The following is a 15433-nucleotide window of genomic DNA, read 5'->3' on the forward strand; positions in this document are numbered from 1 at the left end:
ACTAAGGCACAAAGAGATGAAGGTAAAATGTTTGCCTTTATTTAGGGAGCCCTGTCTGATGTGATAAAGGCTTCATTTCTTGGGGCACATGATGCATGAAATCCTCTGAAGTATTCAGGTGCTGTTTATGTAGATTTCTGTGGCAGTTACAATTGTTTCTTCTTCTTTGTGAAACAGGCACCCAAATACCATTTGGTCATCATGAGGGATAGAAAAGCAGCAGTACATGCAGCTGAAAATAGTATGGTTTAAGGAACTTGTCACAGAGCAGGGATAGTGTCCACTCCTCAAGGATGGCATTCAGTAGCCTTCATCATCAGCGTGTCCTGCTGCTTCCCAGAGTTGTGTAGATCTTTCTGCCCTACACAAAGGAGCCGTACAGATACCTTTCCTTCACCACCTAATCCTGAATGACTGCCAAGGCAGTTCAGTACACTGTACTGCAGGAGGTATCAATCTGTGGAAAAATGAATACATGGCTGTATCTGTTGTTACAAAGCATGTGTAAAAAAGGGCCATGCTGAGGTTCCTAAAATGATGCTAATTCTGACTTTTTTTATGCTTTTGAATACCAAAATATGAAATACAAATAATGTTTTTAAAACATATTTTTCTGTTTGAAATAAGTTACATAGACAAGTAGTTGTTTATATAGTTTGATTTGTAAATGTCTTCCTATAAAAAGGCAGTAACTTTTACTAGTCAGTTATTGTCTTTATTCGTAAATGTTCATAATTAGCATAACAATAGGTTGATAGCGGATTAGTTCACTTTGTCCAATGTCAGTTGAATTTCTGTTTATTTATTGAATGTACAATAAAGCTAAGGGGTAATATACTAGCTTTTTCAGTGGCAAATTTTGTAGCTTGTATATTTTTATGCTCAAGTTGGAGGAATTTATTAAAAATTTTGAGAAGACATCAATTTGTATAGATATTACCTCAAGTTTAAAAAAGAAAACTTGGAATCGTGAGAAGGGAATAGGTACTGGTGATAAGTCTTTGCTCACTGGAACTATTAGGAAGGTCTTTTGCTAAACTCAGAAGTACTCTTAAAAACCCCATTAAAAGCTCACTTGTCTGTGTTTTGTAAGAATAACAGAAATGTGTCAGGCTATGTTATCACAGTAGGAAAATTGTTTGTAGATACGATTTGGCTCTCACCCGAGCTCAAAGCACAGTATTTGTTGACCTTCCTACTTACGCTTGATGCACTGAAAATCTGGGCTGTTAAACTTGAGAGTCATATGATTGTCTAAATCCTTATTTCTCAGTTGCGATGTTCCAGAAAAACAAGGCAGAGGCAATGCAATCAGGCTTAACAGTCCTATTCCTTTTAACCATTTCTAAATTTCTGTTAGGGAAGGTATAGCTTTTAGGAAAATTATTGGCTTTTTAAAATTAGTTGGCACTATTAAGCACCTTTCATCTGAAAACTGGCAACTAACTGCAAGTATTTATTAAACAATTAACTTTTTAGAAGACTTAGGCATACAGCAATAGTAGAGTGACTTCTTATAATTACCGTAGGCTTATAGTAACACTTCTAGTAACTTAAAATAATGTGTATCTTCATTTTTCTCCAGTCATGCATTTAAATTGGCAAGTATAGTTTTCTCTCTGTAACAGACCTTATTTTATGGCAATTAGTATATCAATTTACTTCACGTTCTCAAAGTGCTTATTAATTTTAGCTCAAAATAGATCAAATGTACCACATGTGACTGCTGTATCATAATACTACTTATCTATTTTTAAATCTAAATGGACTCTGGGAAAGTACTTTGCAAACTTTTGGCTTCTATCACAGAGCAGGTTTCCTATGTATTTCTGGATAAAGTGCCTCCTAATGGGGTCCTGTATTATCCATGGGTCTTTCTGGCCATGTTTCAAGGCTTTTATGTTTATTAATAAAAAAAACTGAAATAAAACTCAGGTGAATTGTGTAAATCCTTTTTCAAAATGAACAAGCTGGGGAGTCTCCATCTTCTTCATTTCAGTCCTGAAAATGTTCTGATATTGCAAAGGAAAATGAGATGTATGCTGTAAGTCATGAGCTCAGAATTGTATTGTGGTATTTTGTTTTGTAAATGTTTTCTCTGTGAACTTATATTCAACACCAAAGAAATAATACTGTTTCCCTGTGTGTATGTTACAAGCTTTTCAAAACTTATTAAATGTCTCTTATTAAAAATATATTGACTAATAGAAAGCAAGCAGTCTTCACCTTTCTTACTCTTTAATCATGGAGTTGTGGCTCAAAAGTTATATAAAAGTTAATATTTATTTTGTAATGGTCAATTGGGATCTCTTTATCTCCACCGCATGTGGTCCAAGTTAAACGTTAGGACTTTTCTAGCAGGATCTCACCTCACCAAATTATCATAGTCATGAAAATGAATAAGGTAAGAGAGAATCTCCAAGGCAGTGAAGAATTTTAGTATTTTCTACGTTGAAGGCAGCTGTAAAATAAGACAGATAAATCTAAGGAGAGCAGATGAAATGTTACTGAACTGGTTGGTTCCATGGTTGCATCTGAGTATACAGTTGTGTTGTATGCTAATTGTAGTTTGGGTTTTCAGCGTAAATCTATGTAATTGCCGTTTGTAGTAATTCAGTCTGAGAGTTACAAAGACAAAAATACCAGCAACAAGCAGCACCACAGAGATGATATCAGTATTTAACAAAAGATGATAAAGGAACATTAATTAGCTTTGCAGTCTGAACTGCATCATAATTTGGGATCCAAGGGAGTACCGTTAGGTGACAACCGTTGACAGACACAATCCACAATAGACTGCAGATATTTTCATTGCTTAGCCTGTGAGCCAAATAGCAGTAGTGCTGTGTGGGTTTTCTGAAGTCACTCTTCGTGCTGCAGTCTTGTCGCTGGCTGAAGAGACAGCACCCCAAGGTCAGATTCTTCATTTCATAGAAAGATATCAACACGCTAGTGATGCTGCAGCCACTAAGTTTACAACTTCAACTTCTCAATGCGTGTCTGTAGCAACATCAGATACAAATTAAGGAGGATAGCAAAACAGATTTAACAAACACTAATGTTTGAGGCATTCTTTTTTCTCAGCGTGCCCAAAGTATATCTGTCGTTTGCTATTCATATCCTGAGTCAGCTATTGCTAAGTCAGAAGTTGCTAAAATATTGAAGAATATTAAAGTGGGTGTTTTGTCTTTCATTTATGCACAGTTGGCAGTCAGTAACTAAATTCAGTTTTCGTTTCAGTTTGAGAACTGAAATGAAAAGAGTTGAGATAATGAGATTGTATTGAATCAGGTTTTGGTCTTTGACCTTCTAAAATTAATGTCTAAAACAGAATTAAGGGTGGAATTGTATATAGACATGGAGTGTTGTCCTTTAAGTTTAAATGGCTGAAGAATTACAGCAGTGAGGGGTTGGGCTTTTTTCTTTTCCATGAACAGTGATAGGGCAGACCTCTTTTCATGTAGAAAAATTTTGCCTATGCTCTTGGGGACTTGCATTGTACAACATCTCTCATTTTTTTGTTTGATTCTGTTTTTTTAATGAGGCCATAGTTGGCACCTGACTTTTTTTTTTTTTTTAACATGAGAGAGTAAAACTATTTAATTGTTTGGGAAAACACTGGTGAAGACGCCTTTTCTTGCTCTATAACTTACACTCAGGTTTTGCCTCCACTCACAGTAGTTGTTTCAGGTGCAGAGCCCTCATCCTGCCCTTCCTTAGTTCCTTGTTTCACTTTTACCTCTGTCCTGTGTCGGCTCCCTAATGCAATCTTGCATGAGGACACAGTTCCTTGCCTGTTCGCCCTTCCTCTGCTTTTTTTTTTCCCCCCCTCTCCTTCCCACCCCCCAGTTCTGTTGTGAAATTTTAATTTTTGACTGAGTGTCAGAGACATTCTCGTGAATTCTAATATCGTATGTTCCCCATGTTTGTATCATAGTTGTTCCTGAAGTGGACATTTAATGGCAGAGAATAGGAATATATTTTAATTTTAAGCTGTGTATGAACAGCTCACTAATAATTTGTAAGCAAAGAAGAAAGCATAGTTTCCTTTATCTGTTGTATTTCAGCCTGTTACATCAATAATTAATCTCTGGTGTAAATATTACTAGCATATCTTTAAAAGATCTATTTCACTCTTTTGAATCAACATATTTTCTTAGGAGGCCCTAATTTGGGGTTTGACTTAGGACAAAAATCAGACCTTATTAAATGTGGCTTTTGTTTCTGTATACTTTTTATTCTCTTAATCTGTAATATGTCAGCCAATCTGTTTACTGTCAGAAGTCTGATGTTAATCCATTTTCTTGGCTGAAGCAAAAAAAAAAAATTAACAACAATGTTTGAACCTGAGGATGCCAATTTAAGCATATGAAACACTAAAGTCTTATTTTTAATTTAACAAAACCCAGTCAATTTTATTTGAAATTGTTTCCATATTTAAGCCTTAGTTTTATATTAAATTTCAGGCTACCAATTATTTTTGGACTACACTTACAAATTAATGAAAGCAGATGGGATGTATGATTAGAAATTTTGGCATATTGAGCAGTCAGGCTGAACTGAAAAATATTTGAATGTATAATATGTAGGACAAAATTATATCAAAGAGCTATTTGATTGCAAAACCAAGGGTGCAAAAGGATGCTTTGAAGAAAGGCAGAGCGCATCTGAGCTTGGCCCCACTGCACACTGTACAGGATGTGAGCATGTGGCCTCTTCCAAATGGCTGTGTCCCAGTTGAGTGTCTGTATACTTGTGTATCTAGATGTGAATTCACTCCTTTAAGGGAGTGAATCAAATAATTTCAATAAAAACTGTCCAAATGAGAAGGGAGGGGGAGAGAGATTCTGGTTTTAAAAAACACTGCATAACATATATTTTCATATAATGATGTTCAGAATTAAAATATTTACCAAGAAACATGGGTTGCAATTTTTTTATGTTATTGAGAAGAATTTGTCTTTAATAGACAAGGAGAAGATTTAAAGGTTCATGCCAGGTTTGTTGCCCTGCTATTTTCACATCCATTCTAGGTGACTGCCAGGATTTTATCAGGGTTGTTAGTTATGGTTTTGTTTGGAGTTCTGCTGAAAGTATGCTTTACTTATCTGTATTCCTTGAGCTGGTTGCTTTAAGTAGAACAAAATTTGTACCCAGGATATCAGCTTTTCTTTTCTTTTTCTTAGGGTGAGTATATACATACCGCTTTTTTTCCTTAGAGGAAGGAAGGAAGAGAAACTTTGTGTTTCAACATGAATGGCTATGAGGCTGCAAGTTTTCCAGAAAAGTATAAAGCTTTGATCTTCTAGCTGAAGTTGTTGTAATTAAGGAGTAAGAGAAGCTGATTTTAGGTTAGATTTATAAATCTTTTCTGTGTAGGCTGGGTAGAGTGTTGGGAAGGAACTCAATAAGCTACATCCAAGTGAATGCGTGTGAAGCAAGCATAAGAGAAGGTGGAAACAAATTTGGTATCCTGTATTTGCTTTTGGACAGTTTGCCAAGTCTGCTTTGTTAATTCTGTGAAATAACAGGTTGATGAACTATATACAATTTTAAATGCTACAGTCTTGGTGGAGGGTGGTGATGAACATTAATGAGGTGCTTTTAATAAAGACTGTTCTTGAATCTGAACTAGTGATGTAGCTTTTCAGTTATGAGAATAGAGTATGCTCCTGCAGTTCCTACAGTTCATGAGTTTGTGTATCCTACACAAAATGAGGAGATAGATACCTTCAGAGCTTGGCATCCATATGGTATATTTTCACTGGGTTTGAAATACTGTTCTCCATAGGGGCTGGTGCTGCACATAGACTAGTCCAATTGCTGCTGGATGTAATTTAGAGTTACTGAAGCAGTCATCATTAATGGAGTATGGACTACTAATGTATTTAATCTACTCTTAATTAGCTCATGGACAGAGGTCTTAATGAACATACACCTGAAGATAATAAGGAGGGTACAGAGATGTAGTTAATCCAGTAATTGTAACAAGTGAATCTCCAGAAAGAACAAAAAGTGAGCAGGTTATAAACTGTTAGCAAAATCCAGATGAGTAATGAATTTTCTAGTGCTGCTTTTGTTTTAACTAAGGAAAGAGCAGCACGATTTGAGTTAGTTCAAATAATTTCCTTCATGATCGCCTCCTGCCCATTTCCTCCTTTCTTTTTCTACCCATCTTTCCATATGTGCATTTTAGCCCCACAACATCCTTAGCACCTTGTTAGGTTCAGAATTGGATCATTAAGGACTAAAGTAATGTGTTCCCATTTTGATGTGTTTTCCAGGACCTATCTATTCATTCTACTCTCTGAGAAGTTCTGTAGAAACTGTATTTAGCGTGCCAAAATAGTATTTACTTCAGTGGATATAGTAGGGTTTGCATAGATTTAAGGCGTACCTGAAAAGGTAATTCAAATGTAGATTTCAAACTGAGTAGAGCTTATAATTGCATTCAACGTGGAGTCCCAAAAGCCATTCATCTTCAGAACTTGGCCATGTTTGACATCCTGAATGCCCAACAAACCTTCCGGGAACCATGCAGAGTTGCATTACACAGCATGCTAGCGTTGTTCACCTTTCACAACTTTTCAGAAAAATTAGGTACCAGCAGTGTTTTGAAAAATTACAATAATATGTCATTTGCCTTATTTGGCTGATAAATCAGTTGATATTTTCTTCTGAAAGTGTCGTCTTTACAGAGGCAAAGGAATGGAAATGTCAAAGTAGGTTACCTAATAATACATAAGCAGTCCTTTTCACTTCAGATAAGTATTCATTTAGGCTTTCATTTCTGCGTAATTTAAGTATTGGGTTTTTTCTATCTATATAAGAAATTATCTATATAAGAAAGGCGAGGAGAGGGCTCAGTAATTGCAATTACTAAGTTCATTATTTTGATATTTCATTTAAATGGGATGCCGTGTGTTCTGTCCGTGTGTTCCGTGTCCATTCTCTGCCCCCCCCCCCGCCAAGTGGAGGAAGGTGGATCTTATAGTGGAAATAAGTTTAAAAATTCACCCAATGTATTGCAAACTGGTACCTCATTTTGGCAGTTTTCTTGGGTAGAGTTTAACTTGAGAGGAATTGGAAGAAAACCAGAATCTTCCCACATGCCACGTGACTCCCATAAATAACAACTCTGTGTTGAGGTTGTTAGGAAAAGTTATGAGCATCTGAGAGCAAGTGAAACATGTTTTTTTTCTTCCAGGAGGAAGAAAAGAAGCCTCTGGCTAGTTACAAAATTTTAAGCATTTTTCTCAAAGTGGTTCAAGTAAACTAAGATAATAAATTCAAGAGATAACATGTCTTCCAGCTCTGCCAAATTAGAGGGATTTTTGCTTCCTAGAAATTAGAAGGGCCTGCACGATGCTATCATAAGGTAGACTTTACCTATTCAAAATAGGAATATTCAAAACTTTTTTTTTTAGTAGTAATCATGAATAGGATGCCCGTATCACTGCAAGATTAAGGATAACATTCCCAGGTATTAGCAGGAATCCGCCCAAATGGTAAAGGCCTGTGTAGGCAAATTCTCTGTTTTCCCTGTGTGCAGTCTGCAGTGGAGGTGTGCAGTGAAGCTGTCAGTTATTTCAGATGTGCACGTTTCTGCAACTCCAGACTTTTTGGCAGAGATCTCTCATTTACAGATGAAAATATTTGGACGTTTGTCATTTGTCACAATGCTCAAATTCTGACCTGTGTAGGTTACCTGTGTGCGGTTTGGGGTGGGTTTTCTTTGCGAGAGTTCTGCTGATCAGGACAAATCAAAAGAAATATCAGTGGCACCTCTCAAAAACAAACAAAAAACCTGTCTTTGAACAATTACTTGTTTTTTCTTGGCTTGCTTTCATACATACAGTCATCACGTAATAAGCCTAAGCAATTTATAATTAATCTGCAGAAGGTCAGAGCAAGACTCTGGAAGCTCTTTGCCAGGGAATTGTTAGCTCCTGGGTCTGTGACAGCCATTTCTTATTGGGTAGGGCTCTTGCCTTTTGATACTAAGGTGAGAATGGAGTTAAAGGTGTGTATATCTTGAGATAACTTATATTGTCATGAACATTTCATTTCTGTAAATACCAGAAATAGAAACCAGTGGAAAGAAAATTGGAGTGAACTTTGATAGATAATATTGTTCCGTACCAAATGCATTGGATCTATGCCGCAAAAATTTCTTTACCTGTTAGAGTGTTCATTAGCTCAGTAGGCAAAGGGAAAAATAACTGTGTAGTCAAGTCTTGCTTGAATACGACTTTGGGGAATTCTTTGGAAAACAGTGGTATAGAAGAGTCTTGCAATATCCTTGTTGAGGAGAATATGGGGTTGAGTGTCAGTGCTTTGAGGTGACCTACTGTGAGAAGCTGCTTTTAGTGGCATTTCACAGCATTAAATACAGTGATTTTCAGGATGCATTTTTAATTATTGTTTGCTCCTATTTCTCTTTAAAGCAAATTAATTATAAATACAGTTGCAACTAATGGATGTTTTTGTATCTAGTTAAAAAATAACTTCAAGAATATTTGCTGTCAGTTTACCTGTCAATTAAATTTTATATTACATTTATGAAAAATATTTTTAAATCAATTTAAATATTGTTGAACTGTGCAAAAGTTTGTTCTTTGTGCAGTCTAATAGAGTGAGCTATAATAGAGCTAGCCAGCATAATGAGAACCTGCTTTTTAGAAAGAAAATCTTTGATTTTTAAACAAAATGCAGAATTGTCAAACTTCTTGGAGTAAATATGTTATGTATTATCAAGCATTGATTTTGCACTAAAAATAAGCAAAATCTGTATGTTCAGCACAGCTTGTAACTTAATTCCCTGTAAGCTGGTGAAGGACATCACTAGTTTCTTTTGATCTTATTAAAAAATCTGTGATCATTTTGCTTTGAGAGTGAAAATGCAATTGCAAGGTTGTGGCTGCTTGAGGATACATTATTAAAGAATTGTATCTTTTCTCTGCTGTCATTCATACTGCATGCTGAGCTGACATGCCATGAGAATTGTTTGATTTTGTTCATCATTACAAGTAATGGTGTATTTTATCCATACTTGCTTCTAAAGCTTTTTTCGGAGTTCTGTGTTGTAAATAAAGGCATTTGTGTAGCAACTTTTAGAATTTTGTTTTATGAATTCTTAATTATTGTTCTTAAAATTGTCTTTACTTGTATCAATAAATATCAAGTGACACAGCATCTTGGCAAGTTTACATTAACAAAAAGAAAGAAAAGAAACAGCTATGCATTTAATCTTGTAACATTTCTATCCTGGAAAGTGCTTTCTGCTTTCCTGTGCTTTAAACAAATATTAGAATAAATTAAGTATATTTGTTGTCATGTATTTCTCTTGTTCTTAGTAAGTGCAAGAGTGAAAGATAGATCTTCTGACCATTCTGCCTACTGGCAATTGCATCTTGCAATAAAAAGTTTTCTCAATTTCAAGATACCTGTCTGAGCTTCAGTTATTTTGGCCTTTATTGTAAAGTAACGCTTGGGAACGCCAAAGGATACTATGGACTGAGAAGTAATGTGCCTGTTTGCTTACCAGTAGCTGGAAAACACATTTCATAAATAGCAAAAGGGAAACATTTCACTTTAACTTGGTAAATGATTTCTGTTATATCCAAATGCAAATACTATTTAAGAATATATCCAGACTGCTACTAAATAAATTCACCTTACATGAAACAAACTGGATATAAATTGTAATTTCTCAATGAAAACCCATCACAGATAGGGGGGAAAAAAATAAGGTCTGTGCACTTTGCCTCTACCTCACCAAGAAAAATAGACAGTAATTACAAAGTTGGTGTGTGAATTATTTCCCCTCTAAAAAATCTGAGATACTTAGTTGTGTTTATACAACACATTACAGATGAATGACTGAGTACCTTTAAAACTTGCTGCTCAGTATTACAGTTTTCATACCTCACACTTTGTTTAGTCTTAAACCAGCAGATGGCATTTTTTACTCCATTTAAATGCAGACTAACATAAATTCTGTAAACCCAGTGTAATTAACTTCAGTATATAGAGAAATCCTGTTGTCTGAGCTGCACTTCTGATGCCTCTGTATTAATGCAAGTTCCTGTAACTGGGATACTGCTTACTTAGCACAATGTGTATTAGGAGCATTTAAGAAACTTTGAAATATCCTCTTACACATTCTACAGCCGCTTGTCTTGGGGCCAGCAGCATCCCTTCTACTTTTCAGGGATTTAATGCAAATTTTCCACTCTAGCTGCTGTGCGGGATAGTGCTGGATCTCTACTAATTTGGTCTTTCCCCTGTTTTGTAGAGTATCTGAAGCTGAGCAGGCTGGTAGGAGTGGAGGGACCAGGACACTCCAGTGCAGTCTGTAGTCTAGCGGTAAGGCACAGGAATACAGGATCTGTTCCTAATACAAGTAGAGGCGTGCGCATTGCCACAGCACATGACCAAATGTTTGGTACTTTAGACCATGCTTTGTGAAAGCCACTAATGTATTCTGATTTGCACTGTACTCTTTCATTCTGTGAAGAAGCACTATCCCTTCCGATGAAGTAACTTTGGTTTTGCTTTCTTTCTTATTTAGATATTTTCCTAACTGAAGCTAAATGTCATATAATCGGGGAACACTCCAGTTTTGGAGGAAAACAAAAGTATCCATTTAAAATACTTAGCTCAAAGTGGAGTCAGTTGTTTTTATTTTGTTGTGGTTTTTTTCCTCTAGGGAATGTGCTGGTGATTTAAAATGCAGACAGGCTTCCTGAAAGAGGTACTAAAATGATTCTAGTTACTCTAGTATTTATCATTCTGGTCTTTTACTGTACAATACAGAATCTGATAGTAGAGTGTAGCTACTAGTATAGTAAAGAATTTTTATCTGCAAGACTTTAGTTTTGGTGAGCATTTTACTACTGTCCCTTCTCTCACTTCCTTCTGTTATCCCATATCAAGAATTAGCTCTAAGCACGACCCCAGATCTCTCAGGTTTAATTATCATTTGTTACGTGAGGCACTCTTGACTCGGGATACGTAATGCTTAATTTGTCCTGAGCAGCAGTTTTCAAACGTAAATGTGCCTCTCATGGGGGAGTTCCTTAATATAACTAAGTGGCTAAACCAAGGAAGGATAGACCAAACCTGCAGATTCTAGAAAAAGTAGAGCTTATCAGCCTGAAGCTTTCTGTAGCCAGGATCTGCTCCACAGCAGCTGCTTACCCACAGGAGCCTTTACTGTTTTATGAGAGAGACAGATCATCAGTATCGTTGTTCTGATGGGAGATGGGCCAGAATTCAAGCAGGTAACTTCTCCTTCAACCCAGTCAGATATTGAGCAAAATGTCCAGGTTTTTAGTGTGTTTCTTCTGACTCAGGAACTTCATCTTATTCATTTTGATGGATAACCCATTAATGCTCATTATTAATCAACAGTATATTTTGTTGTAAATTAAGTGGACCAAAACCTTTGTCTGCTGTTAGTTTTTTCAGAGAGACAGAGTTACTGAATTGCTAAATTTCTTCAAAAATTAACCTTGGATTTTAATTTAAATAAGTCCATACACTTAACCTGTTTTTTTTTCTAGACCTCATCTGTTCAAAAGCAAGAGTATCTTACTTAGTCATGGCAGAGAACTATTTTATGCAAGTATAGCAAAAACCACTTACACAGATTTTAGGGTACTTTCTATTTTGCTGAAAAGTAACAGAGTTTGTACAAAACTTCTGATTGTATGTCAAACTATCTTAAATAGTGCTATGAAGTAACTATGGAGGTTTGAGTAGCTTATGATCTGGAAGGGCATGGACCAAGCAGATTTCTACAAGTACTTTCAGAAGATTTCTTGTACTTATGTGAAAGCAGGTATTTCAAAGATGGAGCTTCACTAAACTTTGTTTTATTATGGAGCTATTGTGTGATCTTTATTCACATTCTGAAAACCTCTGTCTTGCAATGTGACAATCCCAGACCATAAGCACCAGTGAGCACATCATCTTGAAGGAAGCTGTAAGAAAAGCAAGGAGGAAGGAGCCATGTTGGAAAGGAGAGGAATCCAGTTCTCTTTGGCGAGTTGGACAATTTTGTGGAAGATTTGGCTTGTAAAGAAAGGGTTCTCTGTCCCCTTCTTCTCAACACTAGGTTTGGGACTATGACTACAAGCTATTTGACTTCAAAAAAAACCAGATATGTGTTGATAGAAATGAGGAAACTTGATCTGCTGCCGTGGTATGTGTACATGGAAAACCACATCATCTTCAACGGTGAATTTGTCAAATTTGGACAAGAAAACTGATGGGAAGAGTGAGAGCTTTTAGCTTGCGTATGAAAAATCAGATGCTGAATACAAGGAGGGTTTGACTTTTTTCTTTTTTTTTTTCCTTGTCTACATTCTTAGTTATTTTTTTTATTCCTTTTGTATCATCATGGATAAAGAATAAATGATGCTGTTGGACCATGCAAGCCTTAATTTATGCTTCCTGATGAGAGATGAAGGTATTAGATGTCTGCTGCAATTAAGATTGTGTACAGTAGATGCCAGTAGAGGTCTACTGAGTCAAACCAGAAATATGACCAGCATTTCCATAGCAACAACTTCCTTTTGGCAGTCCTATTTATAGAAGTGCTGCAGTCCCAGCTGTAGTACTGCTCTCAGAGGGGCTCTCTAGTAAGGGTTAACCTTTTTAGAAAAAAATGTACATGTAAATGTACACTAAGACTGCATGGGTTTACTTTCTTTTGTTTTATTAAACAGTTAAGTCATTGATTGTGTTTTTGTTTATATACATTTTGAAAAATCTTTGTTTCAAAATGGAAAGCCATTAAATCTGTAAGATATTAGCAAATACTGCTCTTCCTTCTGTGTGTTTAAAAAGAAATGCAAGCTGGTGGCATAGTGCTGGACGTATAGTGAAAATCAAAATATATCTGCTTTTTAAAGAAGTCTTTTTCTGCCTCTTTCTACCCATAATTCTTTCTGAAATATGCATGCCTGGCAAGACTCAAAATGGACTGTGTTTACATAATTTCTGATTAAAATGTTCTTTTACTTATGAAATAGCTATCTGTATATTTTGTTTTACATCCTTTTCTCTCAAGCTTTATATAATAACTAGAAAAATATACGTATTTCCTCAAGCTTAAAGCACAGAATGCTCTAGGTTCTTTAGTATATATTTTAAAACAAATTTTAGTGTTATTAAATGCTTATAAACTTTTGTAATTTATAATTCAAAATTAGACACGTACTTACATTATTTTCTTTTTCTTAAATGTGTTGGCTGCATCTTTCAACTTATAAATATTTTATTGGTCAATAAGAGACCTGCTAAATTTAGCAATATCCTCAAGCTCTTAAAAATGGAGGCACCCTCACTAACACTTTGTATCAAATAATTGCTCACTCCTTTTGTAATAAATAATAAATACTAAAGTTGGACTTTCATTGTTGAAATAACTGATGCATAAAGGAAAAGATGTGCTTTATCAAGCCATCATTTTTTAAAGCAAATAAACTGTCTTTAACCTCTAGAAAAAAATTCTTTATTATTCATTTATAAGGTTTAAGTTGTTTTTCTGTAGATTACAAACAAAATAAATAGGCATAAAATGTCACAGTATGTCTTTTTTACCTGTGGATAAAGGCCAGTCCTGAAAAGGAGAAATACTGATTTTAAATATTTAGAATAAGAAGATATAAAAGAATATTTTTATTTAGCCCTTAAAGAGAAGTAGAACATCCGTAAACAGGCAGATTGAGACTCAGCTTTGTAGGCAACCAGGAGAATGTTAGGTTTCAAGATTTGGAATTAAGACCTACATTTTAGTTAAATGTAGGTGATCTGAAATTTATTTTGCATCATGGATCCATTTTTCAAGGTCCTGTCAAGGAATACAGTTAATTATCTTAAAAACTCCTGTGTGCCTTTGCTTGCAAGAAATTCATGGTTAACCTTCATTAAACACTAGAGAAGAGACTCCCAGTTTTGACATAGTATGAGAGAATTTCAGATCTGTGTATGAAACTAAGTACGGCATTAGATCCTAGAAGTAAAATAAATACATTTCAAAGATATATAGGTGTGCTGTAGTTTTTAGTGTTTTTCTATTTTGTACTTCTTTAAAATTCAGGAATTTCACGGTAACTTTACTTGGGAAACATTTTTAATATTTTAAATTGATAATGTGTGCCTTTTTCTGTATTGCAATTAAAGCAGGACTGTACAAATCATGCCACTACTCAACCATCTAGCTTTTTCGAGGAAAGGAGGGTGCTCTCTTTCTTAATCCTAAATTTTTAAGTCTTGACTGGTAGGGTAGAATAGCTTCTTAGAAATTGAGAAATGATGTTTTAGCAGAGATTATTAAGAAGAAATTGTCCACGTAGCCACATTATTCCTGACTCTTTTTCAGCAAGAAGCAGAAAGAGTCTGTGGCTGGGTTATCGTGCTGTGTCTTGTTACCTATGGTTGAGAGACACACACTGGGCATCAGCTGCTGGGAAATGCACGCAAGGTTATGGGCTGGCCATCAGGAAAAGTATAAATGGTTTTGTTGCCTTTATCAGATTGGAGAACCACAGCGTTAGCCCTTTTCTATAGTTATCATCATTATGTTGTTTTTTATAAATTTGTGGGAGAGCACCTTAAAGTTTTTTAATGAAATATTATTTATCAAAATTCTATAACTTACACATGTAATGTTCACATTCATGGCTGAATCTCTTACCCACCCCTCTGGGTGTTCTAATTTGTTTTAAAATATCACCAAGATTTAGTGGCTAGAATTTAGTGAAAATAAAATTTCTGCCTAAAAGAAATTCTTAACATTTCAGTGTTGACTTTGGCTGCAAGGAGAAGTTACAGCTTCGTTATCTCTTGTAGAACAGAAATTTTAGAAACTGGTTAGAAACATTGAAGCAACTCTCTTTTACATTTTTCTATGTAACACCTTCCTTAAATTGTATGCCTAGCCAGTTTGAACTGAGTGTGTTTGGGAGCGCTTTGGAAGAGATGGAGCTCTGCAGGCAAAGGGAATCACTGCACCAGCACTGAGCCCCTGTGCCAATGTTGCTTGGTCGGGCACCGGGGTTGTGAGCTCCCTGGCATACACCAGGTAGCAGATACACTGTGTAGCCTGGGTAGCTTGGGTTTATTTTGCAATAAATATTAACAAAGAGTGGATTTTCAACACTTCCCTGGCTGTAGAAACTAATAGGAGACCTGGATGGTAACTGGCTAGTCTTAATGTCTTCAAACTTTAATTGTTTTAGATAACTGACCTGAAGTAGGCTATTTTTTTGTAACAAAAGGGTTTCCTAGGCCACAGAGACTGTCTGTAGAGTAAAAGTTACTCGGTGACAGTTAAATGAACCTAATCAGGCTTGATATTATATGGTCCATACCTGTGCACAGTTTGGCACACACCTGATATGACTTGCATTGAGTGGGTAGA

At 35.7% G+C, this 15433-nt stretch overlaps 1 protein-coding gene across 2 annotated transcripts in view; it reads left to right on the forward strand.

Annotated features, from left to right (window-relative positions):
- The window catches only part of PRKACB (protein kinase cAMP-activated catalytic subunit beta), a 76242-nt gene that overhangs the window by 18942 nt on the left and 41867 nt on the right, over positions 1-15433 (forward strand). The window contains exon 2 of one of the 2 annotated variants that reach the window (XM_072866968.1): positions 10298-10368. The exons of the other annotated variant lie outside the window; for it this stretch is intronic. The gene's annotated coding sequence lies outside the window, so the exon portion shown is untranslated. The remainder of the gene's footprint in view (positions 1-10297; positions 10369-15433) is intronic. 2 annotated transcript variants of the gene reach the window in all.

This window comes from Ciconia boyciana, chromosome 7 (genome assembly GCF_034638445.1).
Source record: "Ciconia boyciana chromosome 7, ASM3463844v1, whole genome shotgun sequence".
Classification (NCBI taxonomy): domain Eukaryota; kingdom Metazoa; phylum Chordata; class Aves; order Ciconiiformes; family Ciconiidae; genus Ciconia; species Ciconia boyciana.